The sequence below is a fragment of the Zootoca vivipara genome, chromosome 14 (genome assembly GCF_963506605.1).
Source record: "Zootoca vivipara chromosome 14, rZooViv1.1, whole genome shotgun sequence".
In the NCBI taxonomy this organism is placed as follows: Eukaryota; Metazoa; Chordata; class Lepidosauria; order Squamata; family Lacertidae; genus Zootoca; species Zootoca vivipara.
In genome coordinates this window covers 23,007,868-23,033,892 of record NC_083289.1, presented here as the reverse complement: position 1 = coordinate 23,033,892, position 26,025 = coordinate 23,007,868, and the positions used below count along the sequence as shown (strand labels likewise).

Genomic DNA, 26,025 nt, shown 5'->3' with positions numbered 1-26,025 from the left:
TCAGCAACAAAGGGGGCAGTTTCTTGGAAGTGCCAGTGTTGCACTGATTTATTATTATTATTATTATTATTATTATTATTATTATTATTATTATTATTGTATTTCTGGGTTATTTAATTGATAGAGCTGCCCATTGATCAGTCTTCCTTGGAAAGCTCATATATGAGACAATGTTGAATATCACACACACACACTTAAATCAAGAAAAAGCAATCAAAGACAACAACACCCCCCCCACACACACAAATACACATACTTTTTCCTCATTTCTTTTAAGTACTGGATTTCTATCCCACCTTTTTCTCCAGGTACCTCAAGGCAGCAGACACGGTCCTCTCCTTCCTCGTTGAATCACTTAACCGACACAACAACCCTGTGTAGTAGATTAGGCTGAAAGATAGTAAGTGGTCCAAGTTCACCCACTGAGCATCATGGCTAAATTGACCTTTGAACCCTGTTCTCCCAGGTCCTAGTTCAACCGCTACACCACAATGGCATCAGAGATAGGATAAACAATTGGTAGCCCAATCCTTCACATGTTTACTCAGAGGTAAGCTCATTGAGTTCAATGGGGCTTACTCTTAAGGAAGTGTGTATAATAGCCTAAAGAGCTTGGGGACCGAAGGCTGCAATCCTAACTACACTCACCTGGGAGTAAGTCCTATTGGATTCAATAGGATTTCTGAGTATACATGGTTAGGATTGCACTATTTAAAGGTATTCATCTGACACCAAAAAGAACATAGAGGAGGTGCTAGGCAAATTCCTGGAGAGGTTATTCCACAGTGAGGATGCCACTACAAAAAAGACCCTGTCCTTTAATTGATTTTGCTTTAGGTTATTTTATTTCTGGTGTGAAAGAAGAAACGAGAAAGAGAAATTATTCAAGATGGCATTCCTTCCTTGGTGATGCTGTGTGGCAGCTCCAAAGCTGACTAAATGACAGGTTACTTTATTCATTCTTCAGCAACTCAAAACACACCCAACAAGGAAATAACCCTACAACTGGCAAAAGCAATTCCACTGATGTTTGGGTCCCATGCAAAGTTTAAGTGATCAGTCAGATTATCAACTGGCAAAAAGGCAGCTGTTTAATCAATTACAAATTATTTAATTGATTGAGAGCCTGGGGGTGGGCATGAGAGGTGAATGAAGGAGCATCTTGGTGCTTCATCTTCACTCGAAGCAAATATACACTGTAGTGTAGAGGCAGAAGGTAAAGGTAAAGAACCCCTGGATGGTTAAGTCCTGTCAAAAGTGACTATGGGGTTGCGGCGCTCATCTCGCTTTCAGGCCAAGGGAGCCAGCGTTTGTCCACAGACAGCTTTCCAAGTCATGTGGCCAGCATGACTAAACCACTTCTGGTGCAACAGAACACTGTGATGGAAACCAGAGCGCATGGAAATGCCGTTTACCTTCCCGCCGCAGTGGTACCTATTTATCTACTTGCTCTGACGTGCTTTTGAACTGCTAGGTTGGCAGGAGCTGGGACGGAGCAACAGGAGCTCCTGTCGCGGGGATTCGAACTGCTGACCTTCTGGTCAGCAAGCCCAAGAGGTTCAGTGGTTTAGGCATAAAGAAGGCCTCAGGCTCAATTCCCAGCATCTCCTTATAGGGCTAGGAAGGTCCCTTGTCTGAAACCCTGGAGAGTCGCTGCCAGTCAGTGCAGAGAATGCCGAAGTAGATGGACAAATGGCCCTACTCGATACAAGACTGCTTTTCATGTCCCTGCTGAATATCAACCCTTGTTTTAATTTTGGCGATTTGGCACATTACATTGTATCTGTGATCATCCCTCCAGTAGCGGGTAATTTAAAGCACTAAAAATGCCATTTTTCTCATTCAGGCAAGCAAGGAAGGGAAAGGGGGGATTTCCTAACCAACAGATTAGAGCAAGGGGAAGAACATGACAGCAATATCAGAACAGAGGAAATAACATGTTAATGGCATTCAATATTCTCCGGGCGTCGCGTCATCAGCATTTTTATTGCCACTTTCCCTCTGAATAGAGTATCAGAATTTATTGAGCCAATATGTCTCCATCAGCTTTTATAAAATATATTTTATTCAATAAGATACGGAATAATATTTGTCTATGAACTTTTTTTAAAAAAGGTTGCTGCCATGTGCAAAGATATTAAAAGATGTGTATGTGTATTCTAAAAACTCGGATGATGTAGTTGTTGCCACATGAACATGAAAGTTACCTTATACTTGGGCAGTTGTCTGTGACTATGCAAGCTTTTGGGCTGTCCTTAGTTCCTCAGAACGCATGGGAGCTGCACACCACGATTTTCCATCTCCGAGAAGCTGAACAGCAGAGGGACAAGAAAATGCCATTTGCTTCGAAAGCACCACTGCTATGTGTCAAAGGGTGGCCCATCCCGTTTCACCACCTGAGGCGGAATGGGAATGTGCTTCCCCCACTACACTCCACCCCCACCCCACTTCTGGCACACACCAGAATGCTTCCCCCTCTCATTGAACTTGGCAAGAGGTGGGAGCATTCCACAAAATGGCGGAAGCAGGGGTGGGCGGGGCACCATCTCTTGTGTTTCTGCTTCACCCTGCCTCCTCAGTGGGCCAGCTCTGCGTGTGTCATTCCCAAACATGCCATTGGTCACATCTCTCTAAGCCAGGGGCAGGAACCTACAGCCCAGAGGACAAAGCCCTCTCTGTCGGGGCTTCAGGACTCGTCCCAGCCCATACATCATGCCATGCCACACTCCCATCAGTCAAACCCTCCTCAGGCTACACACCTCACCAGCTTTGCTTCACACATTCCTTGAGGTTTTTCGCCTGGCTGGAATGTGTCTTGGAACTCTCATAATCGAGGGTAGAGAGGGGTGTGCAAGTGAGAAGAAAGCAGTCCACTCTAAAAAGGCAAAATTAGCATTTATTGATTTGTCCTCTGGCCCTGCCCACCTCTGGTATGTGCCCCACTCCAAGGTTGTCCAGAAAGGCATGTGGCCCTCAGGGTGAAATGTTTCCTCACCTCTGCTCTAAATGCATCTGCCAGTTAATTCCCTCTAACCAAATGCCCCGTCACTGAATGGCAAATCAAAATTTTACATTTGTGACATTGGTCTTCATATATGCCACATTCAAGGGAGTGTTTATATGTTCATCTCATGGTCTAAATCTTATAATATTATGGCTGCCTTTTGCATCCCAAGAGTGTCCATTAACCCAACTAAAGGAGCCAACTCTTAGGAACTGAGGTCCCTTCACCCCTCCAATAAAATATCTGAGGAGGTCAGATGTCCAAAAAGCCAAGTAATGTGTACAAAATGCGTATACAGTGGTACCTTGGTTTATGAACTTAATCTGTTCCGGAAGTCCGTTCTTAAACCAAAGCGTTCTTAAACCAAGGCATGCTTTCCCATAGCAGCGGGGGACTCAATTTACAAATGGAACACACTCAACAGGAAGCAGAACATGTTCTGCTTCTAAGGCAAAGTTCACAAACCAAAACACCTACTTCTGGGTTTGCAGCGTTCTTAATCCAAGTTGTTCATAAACTAAGCTATTCTTAAACCAAGGTATCACTGTACTGGGCTAATATGTGCATAAAATGCATGTGTTAGTGGAAAGATCATACAAAAATGCATTGTACTGGGGGAAATTGCTCTGCAAAAATATGTTTATTAGGAGAATTTCGCTCTAAATTTCTGGTGGAATTTTAATGAGGACTGTAAAAAAAACTAATCACAAATTTTGAAATATGGGTAATGGAGTTTAAAATTGGAAAAATTAAAAATGTAGAGAAACAAAAATTTGATAGATTTGTTCATCCCTACATAGACACACAGAAATATTTCCCACCCCAAATATATTTGGTCCATCCACTGAAATCAGACATGTTGGACCAACCTAACCCTCCTCACAGGACTATATTATTCAGAATTCTTTGGATGTGTGTGACTAAACCAGTCCAAGGGCCAAACTAAAAATGATGGTGGGTGAATTGTGACCAAATCTTCCATATATTCCTTTTAAAGGTGGGGCAAATAGCATATTGGGGAGGGGGATTCAGGAAAATGGCGTAAGGGTACAAATTGTTGTTGTTGTTGTTGTTTAGTCGTTTAGTCGTGTCCGACTCTTCGTGACCCCATGGACTATAGCACAACATCAGGGTCTTTTCCAAGGATTCTTCTCTTCTCATGAGGTGGCCAAAGTATTGGAGCCTCAGCTTCACAATCTGTCCTTCCAGGGAGCACTCAGGGCTGATTTCCTTAAGAATGGATAGGTTTGATCTTCTTGCAGTCCATGGGACTCTCAAGAGTCTCCTCCAGCACCATAATTCAAAAGCATCAATTCTTCGGCGGTCAGCCTTCTTTATGGTCCAGCTCTCACTTCCATACATCACTACTGGGAAAACCATAGCTTTAACTATACGGACCTTTGTCGGCAAGGTGATGTCTCTGCTTTTTAAGATGCTGTCTAGGTTTGTCATTGCTTTTCTCCCAAGAAGCAGGCGTCTTTTAATTTCGTGTACAAATTAGGCTCCAAAATACTCCAGCACTCCACTTCTGAGGGAATCTTTACTTTCTCTCTCTTTCTCCATTTTCAACCACATGGCTCTCTCCCAAAGTATTTCAGTGCCTCTGGGTCTTTCCACACCCTTTCTTGGCTGACTCCTAACTTACCTGGCCATGCCAGAATTTTTCTCTCTCTCTCCCTGATTCCACCGACTTCCCTGAAAACATCAAACTTGTCATTACAACACTTTCTACACCCTGCTGATCTTAGGCTGCACTTCCTGCAAACAAATTTCACAGGTGGGCACACACACCCTAGATTTCATGGAAAGAAAGCTTGAATGGATGTGCTGTGTACATTATAAGCCGAGCACATCACATGCTTCTCTCCAATGCATATGTGCTACATCTGCATGTATCAGATGTGGTGTCTTCTACAGATAAAATCATGTACCAATTGCTTGCTTCTCTCCCATCATGCTCCAGGCTGGGACATGCTGGCCCTCCTGCTGTTTTCCATCCACTTGTCACCAGGGTCCCCCAGTCTATCAAAACATGTAGCAGAATGAAGCTCCTGGCACAATTATTGTGGGGATGCTTTTTTCATTACTCCATTAGAACAGAAGATCAAGTGCTTTTCACCCCAACCTAGCAATAACTCCTCTGCTGGTTTGTAAGCCTAGGGGCCAAGAAAGACAAGACATCGGAGGTCACTGAACAGATTTCCTATCACATGCAAAGTATTCTCAGAACAACTTTGGGATTTCTGAATTGGGTTGGGATGGTGGCAGTTGGTGAGGAATTAATCAACTCTTCCCCCATTCTGCCATTTTTTTAAAATGTAAATCCCTCCAAAATATTATTTCATGGTTCTCCCCTTCTTCAGTCAGTCTCCACAATAACTGTGTGAGGTAAGTTAAACTACAAGTCCATGGCTGGCCCAAGGTCAACAAGTGAGCTTCATGACCGAATGGGGAATTGAACCCTGATCTCCCATGTCCTAGTTCAATACTCTAACCATGACACCACACAAGCTCTTTTTGCCCCACTGGTACATGCATTTTTTTTTTCTTAAGGGAGCAAATAACAGTGGGGAGAGGAGCAGTTTATAGTGGTGAAATGGCATGGTGCAAAAGATTAACACCCTCCTCCCAACATTATGGTTCTGTCAACTTGAGATGCCCTCACAGATGCTTTTAAAACAAATGTTAAGAATCAGGATATCCAGACAAGGATTCCAACATCTAATTTGGCATCCAGAAATATTAGGAAAAATGGTTGTATTCAATAAAGTTATACTGAAACTGATAGTTTAACTGAGTTATACCAAAACTGATTAACCCAAGTTAATAAGGTCCATTAACTTCAATGTATCTGCTCTGAGTAGTGCTCATTTGGACACAACCCAATATATATTGTTTATTATTATTATTATTATTATTATTATTATTATTATTATTATTTCTTATCTTCAGTTTACTTGAAGGATTGTCTTATCTTAAATGTGCCTGCTCAACTGCTTCAATCTGCAGAACTGGCTCTTTTACAAGTCTCTCTAAATGCACATTTTGAAATGCATGTTGATTGGCTTTTTCAAAACTGTGTTGGAACATTTGGGAAAATTGATGAATGACCGAACTGTGATCTGCTCATTCGTCAGGGACATGAAATCAGATCAGATCATACTGGGATTTGCAAAGATTAAATCCACAGAGGATATGTAGACTGATCTTCTTGCTGCCTCCCTTTTGGTCAAAGGCAGGTGATGGTTCTTCAGGTTCAATGTAAATCTTCTCTCAACTTGCAAACCTGTTGTGAGTTTCATTCCCGACACCAAACAGAGATAAAACCCAGGCAGGTTGCCTTGGGACACAGCTCCGGTTTTGCTTTGTTTTAGAAGCTCCTGACAAATTGACCATACTTCCAGTGGACACAAGTACCTATTAGGCTGACTTTTCAAAGGAACTCAGGAAGCTGCCTTGAATTGACTCAGACTATTGGCCCACCAAGCTCACTATTGTCCACACTGACTGGTAGCAGCCCTCCCCAGTTTCAGACAGGGGTCTCCCCTAGCCACACCTGGAGAAGCTGAAGATTTAACCTGGAATGTTCTGCATGGAAAGCAAATACTCCATCACCAAGCTAAGGCCTCTGCTCCAAAGATCGTCACCACAGGGAAAATAAAATGTCTCCCATCTAAACCAAAATAGACAGAATGAGGATTGGCCAGGAAGGAGACAATTGACTTGAGGTAGTACAATTGTTTTCTTTAGTTGGAGAAGGAGTGACTGTTTCTTCCAGAAGTAGGAGAAGGTTAAGGGATCAGGGCAAACAGGTCATACCCTGAAGAAACATCTAAATCTCCTCAGAATAGTGGGCGATGCAATATGCCACCTCATAGTATAAAAGAAAATAGATTTGTGCAGGCAACTACATCCTTAGTTGTTTGAAAACTTACCCTCAGTGTCGCTGCATTAATGTCCCTCTTCCCCTAAGGCAACAGTATCAAAGAGAATCCCACCTTCCTGATGAAGGTGCAGGTTAACTAACAGAGCAAGAGGCTGGGGTCTGAAGGCCTTGTTGGTGCCAACTGGCAGACATACCCTGGAAGCAGCTGAATACACTAATCCTTTCTCAAAAGATGCAAATTGCTAAGTTGATTCCTGATGCCAAGTTGACTGATTCCTCCAAACCCAAGAATTTAATATAGCACCAGTCCCCTGAGAAGGGAAAAAACAGATTAAACCCCCCTCTTGAAAACTTTGGTAGTTGGGTTTTACATACTGTGTGCCTCGGGCTTGCTACTTGAATTTCACTTCAAAGATTCACTGCGAAGTATCTGCTAATTTCCTCCACCACCCCCTTTCCTATCTGCCTGGTTAGCCTTTAAAGGAGAAAATTTCATTAACAAAAACCATGGATATAAAATATGAAATCAGAGATCAGCTCCTGCAGTGCCGGAGCCAAACATTACTAAAAAGGATTAGTTTCTTTCACTGTCGAGAAATTTCTCATGGAAGACCTTGGCTGCCCTTTCGATATTAAAACTTCCCAACAAGTATTACACAGGAGTTTTAAATTAGAACACACTGTCATTGGGACAGTTATAAACTGTTAAATATGTCCTTTTTGCAGGCTGGTCTCCAGCAAAATGCAAGCCCACCATGTTGCGTGATCTGAAGTAGCAGGGATATCGGTGGACATTTGTGGACAGAACCATTCACTGACCTTGCTGAGGGTGGTAAAGTCTTAGATTTAGGTAGTGTTGTGCTGAAATCCGCCCTCCAAATTCTCTCCAGTTTTCTTTCATTTTTCTTCCTCATATTCAGGGCATGTCAGATTTTCTTTTAGACTGTCTTTAGAATTCCAGTCAGTATGGGTTTTTGAGCTTACCTTGTTGTTACACAGTTTCCAAGGCTGTTTTGTATATTCCCTGATGTCCCAGCAAGCATTTCTCCTGCACACTTAAGTTTCCCTAGCTGCCCATACTTCTGGAACCGAGAAAGCCCCTCAGAAAGCTAAGCAATATCACCTCAACATACAGCGAGAAAAACAAAGTATAAAGTAATAAAGTTTGTCTGAGTGCCTGTAGGATGTTACAGGGGCTGTAAAACAATTTTCATCAACCTTGTGACCCCTGATGTAGCTGGACCAAAAGTCCCACCATCCTCAGCCAGCTTAGCCCAATGGTCAAGGATCATGGGAGTTGTAGTTCAACATCTGGGGACCCTTGGTAGAAGAGTACTGCTATAAAAAATGAATTAGATAAATTCATGGAGCATGGGTCCTGCAATGTGTATATGCCACAATTATTACTAAAATAACTTCCATGCTCAGAAACTCGATATCTTCAACCTATGAGTCTGGTTTGTGGCAGTCCTTTATCAGGCATGTTGGAGCATTTAGCTGAAAATGGAAATAGGAGCAGAACTTGCCAATGCTTGCTTATTCATACCATGTCTGGAATGGAACCCAACCCAGCAAATAAGACCACCATTTTCTATTGTTATTGCTTTCAGTCCACAAACAGTACATCACTGATTATATCCCCTTCCCTGCTTTGTGTTTCCTTTGCACCAAAACGAATGGGGTGGAATGATGTAATGACAAGGTTGGTGACGTAATTAACTACATAAATTATACAGTGAATGAACTGCAGTAGAATGGAAACAGTACTGCCAACAAAGTTTGCAGAGTGGAACAGAAAACAATGCCTTCTTACAACCCTTAGGCCCTTTTTTGCTCCTGTGACAGCTGCCTCCCTCCAACTCTGCACCTCCTCTAGACGCCGACAACCAATAGACCAACTTAATGCCAAGGTGTCTCACCCACCATCTTTCCTTCCCATCGTCTCTGTTCTTTCCCTTTGTAATTGTCTACAAAGGCAGAAACTCCAGACTCACAAACAGAGCAAAACATACCCTACTCCGTTGCAAACCCCTCTATTTAATTTCCCCTCCTTCTTTGTTTGTTTTTGAGCGATTTTTCTGACAACAATAATCCCCTTTTAAATGCTGGTTCCGCCAGTCACATAATGGACCTTCCCTTCTGTTATTTGACCGGCAGAGCTGGTAATGAGTGTTTAATTATAGTTTATACAGCCCACTTTGGTCTGAGTGGGAAAAGCTGCTTTGTTACAGTCAATGAAGTATTTAAAGCTACGTCCAAGGTAGGGACGGGTTTATTAAACACTTGGGTAAGCAATAATAAACTAACATTGATCGAGCAACTTGATAGCTTTCTTTTATGTGCTTGAGGAAGGGGGGGGGGGTAGAAGATCCAGGTAGAAGAATTTAAAGTAACTTGGCACAGGGAAAAGAATGTGTTCACATGGCTGCTTCAGGAGGCAACATTGTTTGATGTAACTCAATCTCCCACTTGTCTAAAAAGAAAGTTGCTTTGCCGCCATCACCACCAATAAGGAAGGGTGGTGGGATCCTCTGAAAAAGGGGAGAGGGCAGATTCATGGAGAATAAGGCTATTAACAGCCACTATGCTTCTGAGCACCAGCAGCTCTTGTGCTCAGGTCCAGCTTGTGGGCTTCCTATGGGCATCTGGGTGGCCACGGTGAGAACAGGATACTGGACTAGATGGACCACTGGCCTGACACTGCAGAACTCTTCTTCTGTTCTTATGAGGAGGAAGACAGTTCCTTCTCCAAGTCACTACACCGGCTGTTGGTATACCCTGCTGTCCTCCAGCAGTTTTGGACTGGTGGGCAATGGAAGTTGTGTTCCAAAACAGCTAGAGGGCTCCGGGATGTTAGTAGTCTACTGTGGTCCTTGACCATGAATTATGTCTCAAATGTCTCATATACTTTTAAATTATTAAACTGAACTGATGATATTAAGAAATGACAGACTTTAAAAAACAAAAAACTTGCTCTGTTTCATTTGAGCTCTCGCAAACTGATCCAGGTATATTGATGTCAGCGATTCCATGTTACATTGCAATGTGATATCGCTGCATCTTGGGGAAATGGAATTTGCACCGCATGCTTGCTGGAGGAACCTTGGATAAATTTTCTATTGTCCGCTATCATTTATATCTAATATGAAGCGTTCTACACAGCTCATCTTTAATCCCCATGCTTGTTAAGGAGCTTAAGGAGTAAAAATCAGTTGATTTCAGGGTATTTTGGAGTTCAAGGTCAATATGATTATGTCCTCTTTCTCCTTCTCCCTCCCCCCTTCTCTTTATTTAAAGGCATGGTCTCATCACAGTTTCCAAAGTTCAATTTCTTTTTCGGTCCCCTAATTAAAGCTGTCCAGGAGTATATCAGGAGGCTTTTATATGTGAGATCAACCCCTTGCCCTGGGACCAATTATAGAAAAATAGCTTTACACATTTTACTGTTTGAATATCTGATGTTCATACATGCTGTCATGTTTTATGGTGAAGGCATGATAAGAAGCATACCATTATCAGCCCTGGACACAACAGGATTCTCACAGCATTAAAGCCCAAAATGGAAACATCAGTTGTTATTATTATTATTATTATATATTTATTTTAACCCCACCTCCCCCCCCCCCTGACAGGTACTCAAGGCGGCTTACATATATAATAGGAATAGCTAAAAATATGGGGGGGAAGGCAATAATTTTAAAAATGATTAATCATTAATAGAAAAATACAATAAAAAATCACAGCACCAACCCTTTCCTTAAAAACAGTCAGTTCCCATAAGCCTGTTGGAACAAAAATTTCATCGTATTTTCAATGGAAGGACAAGAAAGAGGGAGCCAGTCTAATTTTCCTAGGAAGGGAGTTCCAATGTCTGGGAGCAGCTGCCAAAAGGGTTCTCTCCTGCATCCCTACCAAGTGTCCTGAGAGGGTGGCGGGACCAAGAGAAGGATAACAGAAAGCCCACATGCTGGTTGACAAACAGTTGGGGTACACCAGGCTTTGGGGTCCCCTTACAGCAAAAGCTGCAACTGAGGATCCCTAATTGATCCTGGTAGGGGCTGCTATGATCCTTCAGACCCTGAGCTGGGCATCTGGACAGGAAGTGCTACCCTCTGAGATTCCTTAAGGGGATCCCCCCCCCTGGAATGGGTCTGGAGTTGCCCCCCCCCACCTGTTCCCTTGTAAAGACCCAGCCCAATGCCTCTTCCGCCCCTTGCATTGGTGACCCATGCCAACTTGCCCCCAGACCCATTATACCTGCAAGCATTCCATCAAGCTATTATGAATGTCCACAGTCACCTGTTGTGACTGTTGCTAGTCACTGATGAATGTACCTGCACAGTTGCATCTTTGGGTGTAATCTTGAATCACCCAACTGTCATGTGTCTGCTCATTCCACCAAATCACCTTGCTAATTTTCCCCCCAAGGCCCATTTACCTGGGGAGGGTCTGTCTGTGGCCCTTCTTCCAAACTTGCCTCTCAAGGAGCTCCAACCAGACAATTCACATTTGAAGGTACTTTGAAAGCAAAGCATTCAGTTTGGTAACAGCTGTTGGACAGAGGTGAATTCATTTCCTCTCGCCAAACTCATTGTCCCCGAGTTGTATGACAAGCACATCTTGAGCTCCCAAAGGTGCAATCTGAGATGTCCCCAAGGGCATGAAGCCATCCCACATTATGCCCCTCTGTCCCAACCAGGAAATGTGCATTTTGTCACCCAGATGGAGGTGAGTTCTTCTGTCAGATGGTGGCAGCATGCTGATGAGCCCAGTTTGCCATTCTGTGCCTGTAAATCCACACAGCTCTGTAGTCAGGACTTGTAAGATTTCAACAAAGAGAGATAAAGCTAGGGGTTTGGTGTGGGTGAAAATATGCTCTATATCCTGCCAAGTGCCCATGCATGATGGCCTTAGTACTTAAAGATTCGGGGGGAGGGAGAGAAAGGAAAAGTGGTCCATTCTCCTTAGTCACAGCAATCTGAGCTAAAGAGCAAAATTTAAGAGTCTTAAATGGTCATTCCTAATTATTCTATTAGTATCATCCAAATCTTTATTTCTCTTGCTGTATCATTATTTATACTAATATTGTTAGGATTACAAATGATGAAGTGCTAGCCAAACTCAAAAGAACATGGAAAATATAGAACACAATCACCCCAAAGGTTAAGTCCCATTCAGTCTGATTTATTTTAACGAGAGTAAGCATGTGCTTAATTCTCTCTCCTTTCAATCAAGGCTACTTGAAATTATTTTAACTTTAGCTGAATAGTTGCGTCCCTGCTTAGCACATGTCCTTAGATGAAAAATATCATGCATTTCTACTCTCTGCTGTGCTTGAGGAGAGTTTAAAAATACATTTTACGTGATACTCAAAATGCCATTTCATTCTACACTTCTGTTACTATCCCAAAGGAATTGACTTAATCATGGCGGATGTTAGTTTGGGGTGTGTGTGTGCGGGAAAGCATGTGCCAATGAAGGGAAAGTAGACAAAGAAAAATAGGAGACTTGAGATTATTTTAACTATGGGGATGGATTGGTATATTTATGTAGAGTATTTTTAGCAGTTCATCATAATGATCCCAGTTCTGCATGTTGCATCTTGCAAATTATAGAAATGTAATAGAACTACCATCCCCTCTAACAGCGATCTTTTGTCGCTGAGTTCCTACCAGTCTGGAAGAAAAATGGGGCTAACCATAGCAATGCAGGAACAGCGATTTTCACTGCATTGAATAATAATAATAATAATAATAATAATAATAATAATAATAATAATAATAATAAATAATTTATTATCTTTACCCCACCCATCTGGCTTGGTTTCTCCAGCCACTCTGGAAAGCTTCCAACAGAATATTAAAATACAATAATCTATTAAACATTAAAAGCTTCCCTAAACAGGGCTGCCTTCAGATGTCTTTTAAAAGTCTGGTAGTTGTTTTTCTCTTTGACACCTGGTGGGAGGGCGTTCCACAGGGCGGGTGCCACTACCAAGAAGGCCCTCTGCCTGGTTCCCTGTTACTTGGCTTCTCGCAGTGAGGGAACCACCAGAAGGCTCTCAGCACTGGACCTCAGTGTCCGGGCAGAATGAGGGGGATGTAATATATGCATTATGAATTAACTTTCTGGCAAACAGGTATGGAGAGCTGACTCAGAGATGTGGCCTGTCAGGACCAGTTGGTGACTACTTTATGCAGACTCCCAGGCCTCTTCAAAAATAAAATTTGTTAACCATTCACTCCAGACCCCCCAAGTGTCCCTATTTTTCAGATTTAGAGAAGCCATTCCGGTTTCTGATTTGATCCCGGAATGACCCACTTTTCCTTAGGATGTCCCTATTTCCATTGGAGAAATGTTGGAGGGTATGGAGTTATCTGACCCCCCCCCAAACCGTCTGAAGGCAATCCTGTATAGGGAAGTTTTTTAACGTTTTATTATGTTTTTATATTTGCTGGAAGCTGGCCAGAGTGGATGGGGCAACCCAGTAAGATATGTGGCATATAAATAGTAAAATTATCATGATGGAATGGGATGTCCCTCTTTTCATCGAAGAAATGTTGGAGGGATGTTAACTCGGCTTGTAGTGAGTTTCAACATAATCCACTGAATATAACATTCCCAATGCAGCCAAGGTTCCTTTCTCCGTGGCAGGAAAAGTTAGGAGTCAAATGAGTGACTTGAATGTGTGTGTTAATAACCCAGCCCACTGCCAGCACTGGCCACACCCACCACTGGCCACACCCACTTTTATGTGCCTCCCCAAAAAAGCATTGCTGCATGCAGGACAAGGCCCACCTCTAGACTAGGTTAACATGGAGCAACTCTTTCAGCAGGAATCCCCAAACTTCGGCCCTCCAGATGTTTTGGACTACAATTCCCATCTTCCCCGACCACTGGTCCTGTTAGCTAGGGATCATGGGAGTTGTAGGCCAAAACATCTGGAGGGACGCAGTTTGGGGATGCCTGTCTTACAGGGTTAAGGTGAAGAATATCTGAGCATGAGTAGGTGCCAGAAAAGGGGAAATTAGAAATTCACTTGTAATCTTATTTTTATTTATGAACATATTACAGTGTTGGTGACTCAGACTCAAGGCTTGAAATGCAGGTGGGGATTGTGAACAGGCTAGATTTCTGTTACAAGTCAGGTAGCTGCAAGTTTTACCAGTATTGCTAATTTGATCCACTTTATTTTTATTCTCTGCCAGCCTACATATTCTCCCAGGAACCCAAGTCTGCATAGGTAGTCCTATCCCTGCTCTGTCTCTCAGTCTGTGAGGCAGAATAGGCCAGTATCTCTCAGCCTAAAGTCACACAATGAGCTTCAGGAATGGATGAGGTTTTGAACCTGGGACTTCCCAGTCCTCTTTCAACACTTGCAATATTTGAAAGCATTCCAGGTGTGCTCTAGTGGTGCAAACGTAACACAGGGCAGGTCTCTAATCAATTTACAATCAAGTTTAAAGACTTTTCAGATTCCATTAAATGCCTGTGTGGAGAGGAAAATCCTAACCTGGTGCCAAAAGGATGTCAGTGTCCACACCAGGTGGACCTCACTGAGAACTAGGGGTGCAAGAAGGCAGATGTTTCTGTCCATACCTGTATTCATCACATTCAGGGCTGTTTCCATTCCAGATTTTCCACCAAATACTACATAATTTGCCTTGCTGCCCACTATTTAACTTGGATCAAGTAAGACCAAAACAAAGTAAAAACAATGTAATCTCATTCATTCACAGATTTAAAAAACAACAGCGATATGAATACCATATTTGCTTGGCTGATTGCTATTCCCGATCAAAGACAAACATGCAAACTCTTGCAATTTTAGCTTCCTTTTCCTTTTCCATCAGGATTTCGTCCCTATCAGGACAGCGCTGTCAGAGGCAGGATGTTGGGGATTGGCAAGTGGGGGATAATAATCTTTGAGAAAGCTTTCTGCAATCTTTGAGAAGCCTTGGAGAACAGGTGAGGTCCCTGCAGGCTGAAGGTGGGCAAATGTTGTCCCCAGCTTCATAAAGTGGGGAGAAGAGGACACAGGCAAATACTGTCTGGTCAGTTTAGGTCAATATCAGGAAAGGTCCTAGAACAAATAATTAAACTAAGTGGAGAAAAGGATGCTGAGAAAAGGATGCTGTGATTACTAAGAGCCAGCATAGGTTTCTCAAAAAAAAAAGTCATGCCAGAGTAATCTTATATATAATGTTACAAGCTTGGTGGCTCAGGGGGATGCTGTGGATGTAACATATCCGGATTTCAGTAAGGCCTTTGATAAAGTGGACTGATGGATTCTCCTTCACTGGAGAGCTTTAAACAGAGGTTGGATGACCATCTGTCCGAGATTCTTCACCTGTGATTTCTGCATGGCAGGGGGTGGACTAGATTACCCTTGGGATCCCTTGCAACTCTATAATTCAGTGATTCTATCAGAGTGCTAAGATGCGGGTGGTGCTGTGGTCTAAACCACTGAGTCTCTTGGGCTTGCCAATCAGAAGATTGGCAGTTCGAATCCCTGTGACGGGGTGAGCTCCCGTTGCTCGGTCCCAGCTCCTGTCAACCTAGCAGTTTGAAAGCACGCCCAAAAGTGCAAGTAAATAGGTACCGCTCCGGTGGGAAGGTAAACGGCGTTTCCATGCTCTGCTCTGGTTTTGGTGTCCCGTTGTGCCAGAAGCGGCTTAGTCATGCTAGCCACATGACCTGGAAAAACTGTCTGCGGACAAATGCCTGCTCCCTCGGCCTGTAAAGCAATATGAGTGCCACAACCCCAGAGTCGTCTGTGACTGGACTTAACTGTCAGGGGTCCTTTACCTTTACCTTTTTTATCAGAGTGCTGTTGTGCTCAGCTTTTGCTTGTGGACTTACCATAGGTATCTGATTGGCCCCTGTGAGAACAAGATGTTGAGCTAAATGGACCATTGTTCCAATCCAGCAGGGTTTTTCTTATGTTCACAGGCCAACAATCCAAAAAGACTCTCTCTGTTGTTGCTACACTATGCTTTGATTAATTTCAAACTCTTAAACTGTAATTCTTTGATTATTGTGTTTTGTAATTTTGGCCGCTCTAAGGGGTTTCAGAAAAGCAGGCTCATCATCATCATCACTGAAAGCAGAGGCATGATACTGTCATGGCAATGCACTTTTAAGCTGATCTCAGCAGGAGGGATTTCAGCACATGCTTAACCCTTCCAGTGACATTAAAGAGTCTTTGAAGTCCTTAAATCTGGCTGGGTCCTGCCCTAAGTCTCCCCTGTTGCATTTACAGGTCACTTCCATCATTCCAACAGTAGGAAAGTGAAGCCCCCCTCTTTTTTATGGAGTTTATAAATTATGGAAAACAAGTTGACAGCTTGTCCTTATAAATATGAAGATTGCCTTCTGTACCCTCATGAATCTGAAAAGTCATGCCTTTTTTTTTTATTAAAACACACACACGCAAAACTACTGATTCAGCAAACTGAATGAAACTAAGCATTCCCTGGGTAAGTTTTTGCTGACCAGGGAATACTCCAGCAATTTTTTTTTTCTTTTTTGGTGGTCCAACATTTGCTGTGCTTCCCCCCACTCCCTTCCAAATATTATTATGTTTACAGAAAGAGTCCTCATTTCCCGCAGAAAGGTCCCATTACTGACAATATGAATATAACAGTGAAATATACTCCAATACCTGAATATGCTTAGAGAATCCAGTTATAGTCCCTGTGGAATGTTCCTTATTTGTTGCTAGCAAGGAAAGCTCTGGGGTGCTCCACATTTTCTGCTTATAGCTTCCGACCCTACCGTGATAGAGAAAATGCACAGAAATTGCATCTGATGCCACCCATTACTCCACAATTCAACACATGGAAGATATAGCTCCTAAGGGCTCATTCCATGGTAGGAACAGAAGAAGCTGTCTTAGACAAAGTCAACCCATCTAGCTCAGCGCTGACAACCCCAGCTGGCAGCAGCTCTCTGGGGTTTCAGACAGGAAACTTGCCCAGTTCTACTTGCAGATTGAACTTTGGGCCTTCTGCATGCAGAGCAGGTGCTCGGCCACAAAGCAAGGAAGCTTCTTGCCATCAAGGCACATAAGAAGAGCCTGCTGGGTCAAACCAATGACCCATCTAGTCTAGCATCCTGTTCTCACAGTGGCTGACCAGATGTCAGTGAGATGACTGCAAAGCAGGATCTGAACATAAGAGCATTCTCCCTGATCTACAGTTGCCAGAGCACACTGCTCTGACTGTGGAGGCAGAACATAGCCTCCACTGTGGCTAGCAGCAATTTACAGACTTATTCTCTATGAATTTGTCTAATCACCTCTTAAGCCTTTTAAATTTGGGGGCCATCACTGCCTCCTGAGGAGTGTTCCACAGAATCACTATGTAGTGCGACTGACTGACCGACTGACTACAGGGCCGGCCCTACGGCAAGGTTGGGTGGCCCAGGCAATGCGCCCACCAGACAGCTGCGCTGGGAAACTGGGCGGGGGGGGGGGCGCTGGAGGGATCTTCGCACCACGGCGCCAGGGCACCAGATATGCTTAAGACGGCCCTGACTGACTATGTAGTGCATTAAGAAGTCCATCTGCTAACATTCAGTTTTATTGGACATCCATAAGATCTAGTGTTGTGAGAGAGGGAGAAAAGCTTTTCTTGATCCACTTTCTCCATCCCATGCATAAATTTAGATGATCATGCCTCCTCTTACTCGCCTTTTCCTTAAACTACAAAGTCCCCCCAATGCTGCAACTGTTCCTCCTAGGGGAATTGCTCCATCCCTTTGATCAAGGCTTTGACCACCATTTCATCTCCCCATTCCTTCTCAGAAGTCCTCCATTATTTTCACTCATTATACAGTGAGTGTAAAACATATCCATCAGGTTTAGTGGCACTGATAAGCCATATCCTCCATGAATTTTTTGAATCCTTTAATTTCAAAAGATGTTTAATTTGGGGGATTTGAAGTGACAGTTCCCTGTTGCTGAGATTCCAGAGACGAGTGTCAGTTTGCCTCCAAAGGTAGAATGGAAATTGTAGGGTGGCAGGAAGTAACAATGGATAGTGGAAGTGGATAAGCATTCTTCTGCCCCTCTCAATTTGCTTTTGAAACCCAATGCCTCATGGTAAGGCCAGCCTTGATTTTCCTTTCATTTTCCTCTCCCAATTCTCCTCCTCCAAAAGTGCCCTGTATTTGTTCTGATTGCAGAATCTTGAATATTCTGGTTGCAGAAATTATAGTATCGGGTGGATCCTAGCATGTGCAGTTTTCATTTATAGTGGGAGTGAATGAAAGAACAAGGTGTTTGGGAAGTGTTTTTCCCCCAATACACAGACACCCCATCCTACTCTTGGGTATTTAATCACCCACCACTTTCAATTAAGTGCTTCCCACTGAAAGAGGGTGGGAAAGATTGTGAAAGAAATTGATTTCCTTCTAGCTAATGCATCTTCCCCAGTCTCTGGCCCACCCTTATAAACTCCCCATTCCTTTCAGAAGGACACAGATTAGAAAGTCACTTGGTCAAGGGGCAGCAGAGGGCACTCCAGGCCAGAGCAGGTTAAGTTGTGGTCACTTTATCTCTTGTTGTTGACGCAAAGGCCCGAGGCCACGGCCTGAGGTTTTCCGGCAAAAAAAAAAAGTGTTTACAAGCAGGTCAAGGACTTGTTAGCAGATAACCATTAGCAAAACAACTTTGCTATTGACAAAAGCAGCAAAGAAAGGTATGTTTGCAGATGCAATCCTTCCTTTCTAGGACAATAAGGTTAAATCAAAATGGCATTTCTGAGGGTCTGCTTACAAGAGCTTCCTCTCCCCTACTCCCCTTTGAGCTTTTAAGAAGTTGCCCTGCCCTCTCTCTGTGTCTGTCTCAAAAAAAGAGCACGCTACTATGCACTTGTGCACTAAACTTTTTAGAAACTTAGAACTAAATCAATTCTGGGATTTACTGCTGGTCAGACAGTAGCCAGGGCTTGTTAATGTCTCTTAGCTTTAGACTCTGCTTTCTAATTAGAAAGATGCCCCCCTCCTTCCTTTCCCAACCCATAGCTCATGAAAACGTTTGGCTCTGAGTGAACCTCACCTGGTGTTAGCTTTCATGATTGCCTTCTGAGCACGCCCCCCCCCCCCAGCCCAAAATCCAGAGCAGGTTCATCGAAAGGTTCCCTGAAAAGTTCAGGAGTCGTTCAAGCAAGCCCGAGCCAATTTATGGTTTTGTACGCCAGCAGCTGGGATTCAAAACCAGGGCAAGCTCACCAGACCAAATGAGGCTTTGCCTTCAAATGACACATCTGTTCAAAAGCCAACTAGCCTGGAATTTGCAAAAATGTACTGGGTTTTACACAGGCTTTTTTCCTAGCAAAGGAATTGTTTTGTTCTGCCCATCTATCCATCGATCTATTCATCTGTCTCATTCCTTCTAACTAGGACAGACCAACCCAATTTCACACTCCTGAATGCAAATCCCAGTCAGACTGTGCACTCCTCTGAATTTTTCAATGTACTCTTCATGTGCAAAAAATGAATGTATACTTTCTGTGAACAACAAACACAACAGGCATACTTTGCAGGCAAATACATTGAAAAACATTGAAAAAAGGATGCAATGCATATGTATGTGTGTGTGTGCGCCCACACACAAGCACGCAAAACTCATGGAAAAGCACTGAGTGCAAGGAGATTGAACAATCTATGTCAGAGTGCCAGCAAGACTGAAAGAGGATGGAATTACAGTGGTACCTCGGTTTATGAACACAATTGGTTCCGGAAGTCTGTTCATAAACTGAAGCGTTCATAAACTGAAGCGAACTTTCCAATTGAAAGTAATGGAAAGTGAATTAATCCGTTCCAGATGGGTCCGTGGCGTTCGTAAACCGAAAATTCGTAAACCGAGGTGTTTGTAAACCGAGGTTCCACTGTAACAGCTTTATTGCTAATGTTTCATACAGAGACTTTTCTCGCCCCCAAAACTATTGCTAAGCATATTTTGAATGAAGGAAAGGCTAAGCATATTTTGAATGTTAAGCATATGCTAAGCATATTTTGAATGAAGGAAAGGCTCTGTTTTGCTTATAAATTTACTACTAGCAGCCGTGTAAACAATGCTGATCAGGAATTCGGGGGGGGGGCGGGGAAACCCCAGTGCAGTTTAGAAAGATACAATCTGCCATCTTGATTCAAAATAGTGTCACTGGTAGCCAGACACAGAAGAAAACCTATTCCTCAGGAATCACACAAAAATTAGTTGTGATATTGTAAGAGGTGTCTAAATGCATGCAGTTTTCGAATAATTCAGTCCACCATCTTGAATCAGATTGTATCCACCTTGATCACAGGAACCAGCGTACAAAATTTGATTAACATTGGTGCAGGTTTGATAGGTTCAGTCTGCCATCCTAATTCAAAATACTGCCCAAAGGTATCCAATACCCCCTCCCCGATCTCAGGAAACATCACACCAAATTGGGTGAAGATATCTTCAGAGGTCTCCAGATGCATAGAAGAGACAAACAGTTTCCTAAAATATGTAGTAGAACTGTGGAATTGCAGATTTGGAAGTGATCCCAAAGGTCATTTCTTCCACTCCTTGCAATCAGAAATCACAGCTAAAGAATCCCTGACAGATGGCTATCCATATTCTGCTTAAAAACCTCCAATGAAGGAAAGTCCACTACATTCCAAGGTAGTCTATTCCACTGTCAAACAGCGCTTACCATTGGAAAATTCTTCCTAATATTTACCATAGTCAGAATCTCCTTTTTTTTGTAATTTGAATCCATTGTTTGGGTCCTCCCCTCTGGAGAAACACAAAATGAGCTTGCTCCATCTTCCATATGACAGCCCTTCAGAAATTTGGATATGGCTATCATATCACTTCTCAGTCTTCTTCTTCTTCTCCAGGATACACATACCCAACTCTTTCAACCATTCCACATAAGGCTTGGTTTCCAGACCTTCAATCATCTTGGTTGTCCTCCTCTGCATATATTCCAGCTTGTCAATATCCTTCTTAAATTGTGTCGTTATGGACATTATACTTTTCTTGATGCAGTCTAGAATTGTGTTAGTTAGTTTTTCAGTTTTTGCTGCTGCATAACACTGTCAACTCATGTTAAGCTTGTGATCTACTAAGACCTCTAGATCCTTTTCACATGCACTGCTGTCAAACCAGGTGTTCCCCATCCTACATTTGTGCATCTGATTAATCCTGCCTAAGTATAGAACCTTACATTTGTCCTTCCTGGAATTCATTTTGTTAGTTGCTAGATGGAATGGAATGGAATGAAAAAGCCCTCCTCCACTGATCTGGAATGCAAGGTGGTGACTTTGCTAATAACGCTGGGGAAAAATATTGTTATCCTACAATATATTACCAAGAGTTCAAAATATGCTTTGCCAACTGCAGTGTTTGGAATTGCACATTGTGGGTTGTATGGTGCCTTACTGCTCATGTGTCTGTATTTACCCACATTTTTCTGTTACTGCTGGAATATCTAACACTATCGCAAATCCAATACCCATCCATATTTTCCTCCTAATTCTTCCCTCTTCCCCCAGTGTATGGACCTATAAAAACAGAGTTGTGCTCAATAAACTCTTCCTATTAAAGATGACAGGTTTTTGTGGGTTTTTTTTTTTTAAAAAAAACCCACTCTTGATTATATATATATATATATATATATATATATATATATATATATATATATATATGACTGTGATTCCGGGTGAAGTGGAAGAAGTTCCTCCAAGTTCCTTTCCAAGCTGTTAAAGATTAGCTTGATGTAGATAAGCCTATTCCCCAAACTCATTATCTGCCTTCAAAATGCACCTTAAGGACTACTTAATAAAGTCAAGGTTATGTGAAGAGTATTTCAGTGAAAACCAGTGAATGACTGTTAATAAATCTGCATTACAGATTGGAGATTTTGTCTCTGTCTTTCATCCCAGCGATAGATGATCCCTCTGTTCTCTCCCTCCCTGCCTGCCTTTCTTTCCTTCTTCTTCTTTTCTTTCCCCCCCCCCCCAATAAACACGTGTTGCTACTTTGCTAAGGTCGCCAGTTTGAATCAGAGGCAGCTGCAGGAAAATACGAAGAGCGTTTTCCAGCATGTTTACAATTACCGTGTTCAATGCATTGCAAAAATATTTCCACCACTCCCTGAAAGGAGGCTACAGAGGGTGGTGAGGTTGGCCCCCAAGTCCAATAAAGGGAGCATAGGCCTACCAGAACCATCATTTCTTCTTTTGCTCAAAAAGTTCAAGAGGGTTTAAAGGTAGGGAAACAGAATCTTCCCTTTGGCTATACATATACTCTGTTTCCAGTTGGAAGAGGTCAACAAAGTTGCATTCACACAGCAGTTTATTCCGTTTCTCTGATCTTTCCCAAACTGTTAATTTCCACATTATATTTGAGCTTTCAGAAGCCACTTCCAAAATTCTAGTGGAACTTTGGCACTTATTTCCATGTTAATTGTTTCTCGGCGGGGGATCTGTTTGGAACCCCATTGACCCAGGAAATCACCCAAGTAAAGTCATGAAATTTGGGTACTATACCAGGTATACAGTTTTCATGAGGGAATTGTAGAGGAACAGAAGCACGCATGTACAGAAAGTGGGTGGAGCAGCAGCATTGTTTAATGATGTGTCATTTTTTCAATCTGAGGGCCACATGCCAATGGTAGGAGGGGCCAGAGGAGAAAGTGGGCAGATCAATTTTACTGTTACATTGTAGGCTAGTTTCTACACACACACACACAGACACACACAGACACACACACACACACACACACACACACACACCTGTCTGCCAACCAGACAAGCAAAAGCCACTATCAAGCAAGAGTTTAAGGACACATTCAAGGACAAGCAAAAATAGGGTGAGTAGTGTGGCCTGAAGATACTTCTGAGAGCCAGATAGAGAGTCTTTCAGGGCCACATTCAACCCCTGGGTTTGAGATTCCCCCCGTACGCTTTATAGGATAAAACCAGAACCTTGAATTAAGTATATTTCCTTTCCCTGAGATCCTGGCAAGCTGTGCAGTTAAGAAACTGAGGTTAAGGGGGAGAAGAACAGAACAGATAGAATAAAGGACGGTGTGATATGAAAGTCCAGGCATCATTGCACGAAATGGCATTCCCATACACTTGTCAGGGCTCAGAAGTTTTATTACCAAGGAATTTCACTTCTGCCTCTTATTCTTAACACACTGCCCAGCGCTGGGCCTGAGAGGATTTGCTGATCTAATATAGATAGTGATTTTGTAGGTTTGTTGAGATTTATATAGACAGCACCTTGGGATCAGGAATTACATTTTAAAATGTAATAAAATGCTCCTTGGCATTTTTTCCCCCTAAAAAAACTTACAAATACCCGTACTTAAAAAAGTAAACATCAAATAATCTCTGATATCTTTCAAGAAAATGTTGACATAGCTCAAGGAGCTTCATCCAGATCCCCGAGTCGTTTGCTAGAGTCAATGTAATAAACTCATTTTCTTCATCCTGCCATGAAGTTGCCTATCCCTGGGAAGATGGAAAGGTAAACCAAAGATGATTTTCTTTTACACATGTATTTATTTATGTGCAGATCGATAGACAGATAGCATTTTTTGACATGTACTGTATGTATGTGTGTGTGTGTGTGTGTGTGTGTGTGTGTATGTATATATTTCTTCCACGCAATTCATCAAATCCTCAGCCATGGTAGGGGCTACTCCACTCCAGCAAATGGGCACTTTGCCTGCAAATGTGGTGTGCAAATTTTGGGGAAGGACTATAGCTCAGTGGTAGAACATCTGCTTGAAGGTCCCAGGTTCATTCCCCAGGTAGATCCCTCACTGAAACTCTGATGGATAGCTGTTAGTGAGTGTCAACAATACTGAACTAAATGGATCAGTGATCTGGCTATATGGCAGCTTCCCATGTTCCTATGTATTATAATTATCCTCCATATCATTACTAATATAGTGTACTTCTTCAGAATGGGTCATCTCCTTTTCCTCCACCATCTGGTAGTCTTAGACTGCATCTCCCATTAGCCTCAAAATTCCTCCTGAACTCTTTACTTGCATGAGAGCCGAAGTACACGAGGTGAAGGAGGAGGCTCCTGATTTTGCTTTTCAGTAAAATACACCTTTTGGGGCTGGGGGAGACTGCAAAGTCTGAGCTTGCCTCAAGCTGGGGTGAACTGGAAAAATTCACACCCTGAACTCCATCACTAATCAACATCTACTTTGCCTTGAACTTTTTCCTTTAGGCAAAATTCAGGGCCAACTCTAGTACAAGAGAGTTCCAGGTTTTGACCTATAAGTAGAGAAAATCATTGTCGTCTTCCAGCCATAAGCCCTGGAAACCTACTGTAGTAATAATAACAGCAACTGTTGCTTTCGTAAGATGAATGGATAAATAGGTGGATTGATAGACTATTATTATTATTATTATTATTATTATTATTATTATTATTATTATTATGTCTTACCTCCCATTCACTGAAAGGTCCCAGGGTGGATAACAGCAATGTAAAAATACAACATTAAAGTAAATGCTACTTAAATAAGATGCCAGACACACCTCTGTGGGGAAGGAATGCCCTCCCTCAGGCCATTATACCCCAAACCTTTGAGGGCAGTGGAACTTTCCTAAACATAGCTATGGCTGCATAATCTATATACCACCCCTCATTAAAAAAAAGATCACAGGATTTTAAATTTTAATTAATTTACTTTTTTTGCTGGCCTTATCACAATTCTATTTGTTCCCCTCTGACCTTCATCAGATGTCTCACCTGAGCAGGACTCTCCAAATCCAATTCAGTGTAACTCTAAGCACAATCTTCTCATTTTGTCTTCTCCAACAAACTTGCTAGAGCAACGTTGGTTTTCTTGCTCCTGCCTGTCATGAAAGTATTGGATCCAGACCAGCAAGCCAGGGGGAGCGAGGAAGCATTATAGAGAGCTCTCTTTGCATAGCAACTTTGCACGCTACCCAGGTCCAGGTGACAGCAGATAGGTTCCACTCATCAACTGTATACGAACAGCTAATTAATCATTAACCGAGGCTTTAATCAATGGTTACCCAATGTGGAACAAAGAACCAGTTGCGTGTGGGGTGATCACATGACATTCTACAAAGGCAACTTCAGATGCAGATGATGATGTGCAGGCTACTTTTCAGTAGGGAAGTTCATCATTCTATGCATCCCCAGAATAATGAGGGTGATTTGGGGGAAGACTCCCATATTCTCAAGTCAGATCATGCCATTAACAAAGTGTCTAGAGGCTGACCAGAGAATCGTAAAAGCAGTTATTATGCTTCTGAATTTCCAAAAAGTTAAACACACAACAAGGGATGAGTGTCAAATTTTTGTTTCTGTTAGCTTCTCATTTTTCCAGCCTTAAGTTCAGTTCTTCATATTTCAATGTCAGAAATTTTTTTTAAGTATCTCTGTAAATTCATCTGCATTTTACTGCGAATTTTACCCAACATGCACATTTTTGCAAAGCAATCCCCCCTTTTGTGTGTTATTTTCACTAACATATGAATTTTTATGGGCACTTTACCCTCTTATAGGCATAAATATAGACACTTATAGGCATAAATATAGACACTTTACCATAGTATAGGAATACATATTACCTGGCTGGAAAATTATTACCTGGCATTGCAAAATTCAGAGAAATGCAAACTTCAACAGATGACTTTTTTGTTCTTGTTGTTGTTCTCCTAGTGTTTCAGAAAGTGTGGCTTGGGCAGGTTCTCTTTTAAATATGAACTGAATCAAATCTCTCTCCCATCCCTACACACAACCTTCCCACTCTTTTCCTTTTTCCACCTTGAGAATGAAAACCATATTGACTCAGGAAACACCCAGAGCTTGAGAGGGGAGGGGTGCAGATGAGAAGGAGGTGATGGAGAAACAGGGAGGGGATATTTTGCTTTGGCTAACAAGTCTAGCTTTTAATCACAATAAATTATTTCCCCAGTGCACTCCCATCATAGTCATTTGTGGAAGGAATGAACAGAGTAGTTCCTTCATGTGAGTTGCAATTCTCCTCCAAGTTTTGGCTGGGATAGCAAGGCATAAGTGGTGGTAAACAAAGCAAAACGGGAAGAAAATTGTTGTTGTTGTCTTACCCACCCTTCACCATAAGGTCTCAAG

General features: G+C 42.4%; 1 long non-coding RNA gene across 1 annotated transcript; it reads right to left on the bottom strand.

Annotated features, from left to right (window-relative positions):
* LOC118093166 (uncharacterized) lies at nt 1-24,849 on the bottom strand. Its single transcript, XR_004693605.2, has 3 exons — nt 24,652-24,849; nt 2,208-2,310; nt 1-390 (listed from the first exon to the last, which is right to left on the bottom strand). It is a non-coding gene; the product is annotated as an uncharacterized LOC118093166 (long non-coding RNA).
* Between the last annotated feature and the right edge of the window lie 1,176 nt (nt 24,850-26,025).